The sequence below is a fragment of the Grammomys surdaster genome, unplaced genomic scaffold (genome assembly GCF_004785775.1).
Source record: "Grammomys surdaster isolate TR1022 unplaced genomic scaffold, NIH_TR_1.0 353, whole genome shotgun sequence".
Taxonomy (NCBI): domain Eukaryota; kingdom Metazoa; phylum Chordata; class Mammalia; order Rodentia; family Muridae; genus Grammomys; species Grammomys surdaster.
The window spans coordinates 30,733-39,156 of record NW_021604772.1 but is presented as its reverse complement, the minus strand read 5'-3'; the positions used below and the strand labels follow the sequence as shown (position 1 = coordinate 39,156).

The 8,424-nt window shown below is 40.6% G+C and overlaps 1 pseudogene; it reads left to right on the top strand.

Annotated features, from left to right (window-relative positions):
• The first annotated feature begins 4,834 nt into the window (after nucleotides 1-4,834).
• Nucleotides 4,835-7,772, top strand: LOC114631192 (annotated as a pseudogene).
• Nucleotides 7,773-8,424: the final 652 nt, after the last annotated feature.

Sequence of the window (8,424 nt, the reverse complement as noted above, 5' to 3'; positions counted from 1 at the left end):
TGGTGGAGCAATTCTTCATGGATATAGATATAAAATAATTTGTTGCTTTTTTGTACTTAGTGTGCTTATTCTGTCTTCCTGTGTACTGGTGGAAGAATGCATTATGGAAATGAAGCATTGAAATATTTTGCTAGTACTGTTTGTGCTGGCTTTCTGATCCAATCACATGAAGAATTGCAAGAATACTATATAAACACTGGATAACTGTTTCTGCTGCATTTGTTGGGTTTCTTGTGCTATCTTGTGACCAAACGGAAAATGCCATATAAGGTTAGAATAATTAAAATTCCTTTTTGTTTCTACAGCATTTGATGATTTTATTCTGTGGCTATATGGGAGACTATTTTATGATCATATGTAAGTGATAAAATCCAAACATATTCTTTGCATATTTAAAGTTATATAAGTTATATGTTGTGGGACCATGAAAGGCAGTTTGGTCTTTGGTTGAGCTAAGGTTTGAAACCCTGGAGACCTTGAACGGACAGTAGGAGCTTTGCCTGCTCCTGGGCACCAGATCCCTGTCACTAACCGCAGCCCCCCATAGATTTGTGGCCATCAGTCGCATAAGGGCAGTGCCCCAAGCCCCTCCACATCTAAAGGATATGATCAGGTAGATTCAAGATAGATCTCCATTTTAGTGAGTTACCTAAAGGCCTGGAGGACTTAGCCAATAAGCTCTCCTTCCCAGACATTCATCCCTGCAAAAGGTATTTAACCAGAGGCCTGCCCTGAGAAGTAGGGTGTGGTTTCACTCATCCACTTTCCACCATGACAATAATGCCTTAAAACCATGAGTCTTACCGTTGCCTTTACGTGACTGATAGTCACAAATCTATGGAGGACTGTGGATCATAGAGGCCTAGTGCCCAGGAACAGGCAAAATGCCTACCATCCCTTCAAGGTCTATGGGGGTTTCAAGCCTTAGCTCAACCAGTAACCAAGCTGCCTTTTGCAGTCCCACAATATGTAATGTTTATTATTAACAATTAATGAACTTTCCTTACGTAAAACTTAAAGAATTCATTATAGTAGGAAGAATACATGAAGGTATATATGGTAGCACATACCTGTAATCCAAACACTTGTGTGACAAAAACAAAAAGATCATAAGTTTGAGATCAGCCAACATAGCAAGTACCTGTCTCAAGAAAATGAAAAGAGAGAAGGAAAAGAAAAAGAGAGAGAGAGAGAGGGAAGGGGACGGGAGAAGGAAAGGGAGAGAGAAGACAGGGAGAGGAAGGAGAGGAAGAGGGAGAAGGAGAGTGGGGAGAGGGAGAGAGAATTCAATAATTTCATTTGACCATTAACTCAAGATACTGAGTTTCTAAGTGGAGAGATATAGAGATTGGGGTATAGTATTTCTCTCAGTATGGAGTTTTATTTGAGTCTGAACCTTGGAGGTGGTTTTGATATTTGATTCTTGCTTTATTTACCTATAATTAAGCTTCTTTATTTACATGAGTATTTACCATGTTCAAATACCATTGTTGCTTTAACAACTCCTATTCTGTCTCCTTTCTTCTGTTCTTTTGTAAAAATGCTTATATATAATCCAGGTAAAGTGATAGAAATATCTAAAGATATCAAAATATCTTTTTAAAAACTAAAGAAAAATAGAGGATAGAGTGAAAGACAAAGTATCATTTCAGTAAAAATTACAAGAAAAAAGGTTTCTGCCTGATCGTCCAAGATGGATTGTTTTCTTAATGCTCTAATGTATAGTTTTTAACTCTCTTCCTATCAGTTACTAAAGTCTCTAGCTTGCCTGCCCTGATATTTTGTCTCTGATAAATTTCATGCCAGCTTTGTTCTGAGTCCATTTTTAATTTTTTTGTCAACTATACTAAGAACCTGAAAAGAAGATTGTGTGTCTTTTGACACCCCAGAAATGTTCTTTTAGGAACAAAGAGAAAAACAAAAATAAATTATTAATGATCTATAATTAGACCAGCAGATCCTACATCTGAGAAAGAACACCAAAAAGAAACGAAGGAGTAGACTAAACAGTACAGGAATGTCTTCAAAGTACTAAAGAGAAGTAATGGTCAAGATATAATCTTTATGTACTTAATGGTGTGTCTTAGTTAGACTTTCTATTGCTGTGATGAAACACTATGAACAAAAAGCAAGTTGAAGAGGAAACAGTTTATTTGCTACATGTTGTTGTTCATCACTGAAGGAGTCAGGACAGGAATTCAAACAGGGTGGGAATCTAGAGGCAGGAGCTTTTGCAGAGGCTATGGAGGGGTGCTGCTTACTAACTTGCTCTCCATGGCTTGCTCAGCCTGCTTTCTTATAGAACCCAGGACCACCAGCCCAGGGATTGCCACATAGGGCTGGGCCCTTCCTCACTAATCACTAATTATGAAAATGATTTAAAACTGGATCTCATGGAGGCATGTTCTCAAATGAGATTCCCTCCTTTGAAATAACTCTATTTTATGTGTCAAGTTGACATAAGACTAGCCAATACGACTCACCCTTTGTCAACCTGACACACAAACAAATCACTATAAAGCCACAACATTTGCTTTCTTGTTCATCCCCAAAATCTCACATGACAAACACAAATAGCTTTAAACCTCCCAGTCTTAACAAATTCAAACACATTAAAATTTTTGTCTCTCTAAAAATTCCAACCTTTCAAAAAGTAAAAAAATCTCTTTTTACAAGTTCAAAGTTTTCAGCTGTGGGATCCTGTAAAAATCAAAATTAAAGTAAATACCTTCTTCAAGAGGGTAGAACTAGGACACAGTCACCATCTGAATCAAGCAAAATCAAACTCTAACAGTATAAATAACTCAGTGTCCAACATCTGGATTTGCTCATGAACTTCTGGGCTTCTCTAAGGAGCTTGCGTCACTTCTCCAGATCTGCCTTCTGCAGTACACACAGTTTGGATTACAGGCTCCAGCTGGCTTCACTACACTGCTTCTGCTGTTCTTGGTGTTCATTTCATGATACTGTCATCTCCAAAATGCTGGGGTCATCTGCTGCAACTGGGTTACACTTTTACCAATAGCTTCACATAGGCTCTATTCATGGTGCCAAGCCTCAACTTCTTTGCATGACCCCTTTAGTCCTGAGCCTTCAACTGTCACTGAGGCTGTACCTTCACCAATTGTCTCTCTGGGCCTCTCATAGTGCCTAGCCTCAGATGCCCTCCATGACCCCTTCATGCTTTCAAAACTAATACCACCTGAGTGATTCTTAGACTACCAACCTTGGCTGCCAGCACAATGTCACAATGTACAACCTGACCACTTCTGAAACAAAGTGTGTGTGTGTGTGTGTGTGTGTGTGTGTGTGCTGACCCTGAGTAAACACTTCTCAGGTTTCACCTTGATGTTGTTCTCCCCTCAATCACTGCTAATGTCTTAGCTTCAGCTGACTAGCATCAATTCTTCCAGTAATGCAAATGCTTCACTTCAATGATGCCAGCCTCTTGATCTCCAGCTGATCAGAATGACAGAATCTCAATTTACAATAACAACTGGCCCTGATAGAGTCTTTAGACTTCCCTCTGGAACTTCACAAGGCAGGCCTCCTCTTCTGCACTGCCCTCAACATTATCTTCCAAGCTTCCACAAAACAGCTCACTGTCTCTTCCTGCTGCCTACAGATTAAGATGTAGAACTCTCACCTACTCTTCCAGCACCATGTCTGCCTGCATGCTGCCCTATTTCCTGCCATGATGATAATGGACTGAATCTCCAAACCTGTAAGCCATCCCTGATTAAATGTTGTCTTTTATGAGTTTCCTTGGTCATGGTGTCTCTTTACAGCAATGAAAACCTAAACTACGACAGGACCTTTCTGACTTGACTCTTGATGATAGATGCCACAAAAAAATTCAGATATTAGACTCTACCCAGTATATATCTTATAATAAGTAGGGGTCACTGGGGACCTCAGGCTATGTAAGATACAATACAAAAGTTAAAATTGTATGTGGACCTGTACAGGTATGTGGGAGACGTGCCAAAAGATGAACAGGAAGATGATGAAACACAAACAAAGAAAAACTCCAGATCGGAGGCCTCATAGGCAGAAATGCCTATGATACCAGATTATCCAGGTAGACCTCACAGAAATGCCCAAGATAGATCAGTTGTAACATTTATTGTTTTCTGTGGACCACTCTACTCATTATTTTTCTGTTAGTGTGATAACATACCCAAAGAAACTTATATAAAAAGTTTATTTTTGCTTATGCTTCTAAGAGAATAAGAGTCCATTATGGCAGGGAGATATAGCAGCAAGCTGCAGGCATGGTAATAGAAGCAGGAAGCTGAGAGATCACATCTTCAAATGCAAACATGGAGTAGAGAGAGTGAACTGGAAGTAGGGTAAGGCTTTATGCTCTCAATGCCCACTTCCAGTGACATATTATCTCCAACAAGTCCACACCTCCTAAACTTCCCCAACAGTGACACCAGCTGGGAACCAAGTATTCAAATCCTGGAACCTGTGGGGGACATTTCTTATTTAAACCACCACAATCCCTTACTAATTGGGTAGAAGCTTTCCCAAGATTTAGGTTAATAGACTATATAGACGATAAATGAAGCCATTATTCTAAAAGACCTCATGAAGATATTAGCTACTAATAATTACTAATAATTAGCTACATCTTGATACCTCCCCAGGTAAAGTACAAAGAATGAATCAGACCCTTAAAGAACTACTTACTAGATGATTAAATTACCTGTACTAGGCTTTTGCTTATAGCTTTGCTTAGAATCCCTATAGCCCCTTGAAAGAACATATGGTATCTCATTAAGAAATACTATATAGAGTGGATGAACGCGGCTGTCTGTAATGGCAGAGCATGGTAGTCATGAGACTACCTCTTCCTTTTGGCATGATAAGAGGCCCTACTCCAACACCCGGGCCCCTCTTTGGTCAGCCTCCTTTTGATCCTAATATGCCACCAATGCCTCCCTCAGGAGGAATACCTCCACCCATGGGCCCACCACACCTCGAGATACCACCTTTCATGCCTCCACCCATGGGACTATACCTCCTCCTCCGGGTATGATGTTCCCACCAGGAATGCCTATGGGGACTGCTCCTGGTGCTCCAGTTTTCCCTCACACTGAGAAGATATGAGTAGAAATTAAAACTCCAGATGGGAAGGTTTATTATTATAATGCTCAGACTCGTGAATCTGCATGAGCCAAGCTAGATGGAGTTAAGGTTATTCAGCAATCAGAAAAAATGCCCATGCTTGCAGCCTAAGCACACATTCAGGCCCAGGCCCAGGCCCAGGCCCAGGCCCAGGCACAAGCCCAAGCCCAAGCCCAGGCCCAGGCCCAGGCCCAAGTCCAAGCATAAGCAGTAGGCGCTCCCACCCCTACCACCAGTAGCCCAACACCTGAAGTGTCCACATCAACACCGACTTCTGCCCCATCCTCCACCACAGCTACCACAACTGCTACTTCAGTTGCACAGACAGTATCAACACCCACAACACAAGACCAGACCCCAAGTTCTGCTGTGTCAGTTGCCATGCCTACAGTTAATGTTTTAGCTCCTGTTCCTACAGCCACACCTGTGCAAACTGTACCCCAGCCGCACCCACAGATGTTACCTCCAGCTGTTCCTCACTCAATACTTCAGCTGGCAGCAGCAATACCTGTTTTCCCACCAGTAATGGTGCCTCTGGTCTGTGTGTCCCTTCCTGGCATGCCCCATCCCACTTCTAGGTATATTACCAGGAATGACCCCTCCCATGTTACCATGGACTGAATATAAAACAGCAGATTGGAAGACGTACTATTATAACAATAGAACACTAGAATCAACATGGGAGAAGCCCCAAGAACTGAAGGAAAAAGAAAAAATAGATGAAAAGATTAAAGAACCAATTAAGGAGGCATCTGAAGAGCCATTGCCAAAGGAGACAGAGGAGGAAGCTCCTAAGGAAGAATCTATAAAGGAGATAAAGGAGGAGCCCAAAGAAGAAGAGATGACTGAAGAAGAAAAGGCTGCCCAGAAGGCAAAGCCAGTAGCTACTACTCCTATTCCTGGTACCCCATGGTGTGTTATTTGGACTGGCGATGAGAGAGAGGGTCTTCTTTTACAGTTCCACCACTCAGCCTTTCTATGTGGGAGCAGCCTGATGATTTCATTGGAAGGGCAGATGTTGACAAAATTATTCAAGAGCTCCCTCATAAAAAAGGATTGAAAGGAAGACATGAAGAAGCTAAGGCACCTGGCTCCGACAATGCTGTCCATCCAAAAGTGGCAGTTCTCAATGAGTGCAATTAAAGAAGAACAAGAACTAATGGAAGAAATGAATAAAGATGAGCCTATTAAAGCAAAAAAGCAGAAGAGAAATGATAAGACATTGATTCAGAGAAAGAAGCTGCCATGGAAGCTAAAATTAAAGCTGCTCAAGAAAGAGCTATTGTCCCTCTGGAGGCTCAAATGAAGCAGTTCAAGAACATGCTGCTAGAGAGAGGGGTGTCTGTCTTTTCAACATGGGAGAAGGAGTTGCACAAGGTAGTATTTGACCCTCGGTACCTGCTTCTCAATCCTAAAGAAAGAAAGCAGGTGTTTGATCAGTAGAGACCAGAGCAGAGGAAGAACGCAGGGGAAAAAAATAATGCAAGACAAGGAAGATTTCAAAAAAAAATGATGGAAGAAGCAAAGTTTAATCCAAGAGCTACTTTTAGTGAATTTGCCGCCAAACATGCTAAAGATTCAAGATTCGACGCAATTAAAAAGATGAAAGATAGAGAATTCATTGTTTAACGAATTTGTGGCAGCTGCAAGGAAGAAAGAAAAGGTTCAAAGATAAGAGGTGAGAAGATTAAATCAGATTTCTTTGAACTGTTATCTAGTCATCACTTGGATAGTCAGTCTCGATGGAGCAAAGTAAAAGACAAAGTAGAAAGTGACCCATGATATAAAGTGGTGGATAGTTCATCAATGAGAGAAGACCTTTTCAAACAGTACATAGAGAAAATAGCTAAGAATTTAGACTCAGAAAAAGAAAAAGATCTGGAAAGGCAAGCTCACATTGAGGCAAGCCTTCAAGAAGGTGAAAAAGAAGTTCAAAAGGCACATTCTGAGCAAACTAAAGAAAGAGAGAGAGAGAGAGAGAGAGAGAGAGAGAGAGAGAGAGAGAGAGAGAGAGAGAAGCACAAACGAGAAGAAGCTATCCAGAATATCAAGGCTCTTCTGTCTGACTGGTACATTCTTCAGATGTATCCTGGTCTGATACTAAGAGGACCCTCCAGAAGAATCTGGGTCCTTGTTGGAAAGAAAGGAGAAAGAGAAACTCTTTAACGTATTGCATGAACATATTGCAGCACTTATCAAAAAGAAAAGGGAGCACTTTAGGCAGCTTCTGGATGAAACTTCTGCGATTATCTTAATATCCACATTGAAAGAAGTGAAAAGAATAATTAAAGAATATCCTCAGTGCGTTAAGTTCTCCTCCAGTGACAGGAAAAAAACAATGGGAGTTTGAAGAATACATCAGAGACAAATACATCACTGCCAAAGCTGACTTCAGGACACTTTTGAAAGAGACCAAATTCATCACATACAGATTCAAAAAGCTAATCCAAGAATCTGATCAGCACCTGAAAAATGTAGAAAAAAATTTGCAGAATGACATACGGTATCTAGTACTGGACTGTGTACCAGAAGAGAGGAGGAAACTAATGGCATATGTGGCATATGTTGATGACCTGGATTGCCGAGGTCCACTTCCACCCTCCACAGCATCAGAGCCCACTAGATGATCAACAAAATAATTCTAAATACCCTTCCACGGACTCACTGTTAATTGAAAATGCTTGCATGAGGCAAATTTTCAGGTTTTTACATATATGTGTGTTAGTCAACCTATTGGCAAACCACCTGATGAACAGAAGGAGAAGCAATTGTGGGCAGTCTCTGAACAGAACACTTTGAAAATATTTAATGCTTTTCTTTGTGTGGCATGACTGACATATATACTCAAATATAGGCTGTCTCTAGTAAATTTAAAATCTTTAACTAAAAATCATCCTTTTATAAGGTGTGGAAGCCTAGTGATGTTCTTACTAGCAGTGTTTATGCAACAAGACAGGAGAATTTGTGGTAGGAGCTTGGACATACCACAGACTCCAGGAACACTGAAGTTGGAGTTTGGTTTTGATTTTGTTTTTTAAGCAGGTAAAAGAGAAAACACTGAATTGAATTCTTCCAGAGACTATGACTATTATAAGGAAAAATACTTTTACCTTTGTCTCTAAAGAAAAATTTAGTTGTATTTGTTCACATATGTGCTTTGATTCTCCCCGCTTGCGTTATAGGCCAAGTCTTGTTTACCCCAGGAGAAGATGTATTTAGTAATTTCTTCTCAGGTATGAACCACATTCATAACTAACGTGTTGGCCAGAATGGAATACTGGTTTAAACATT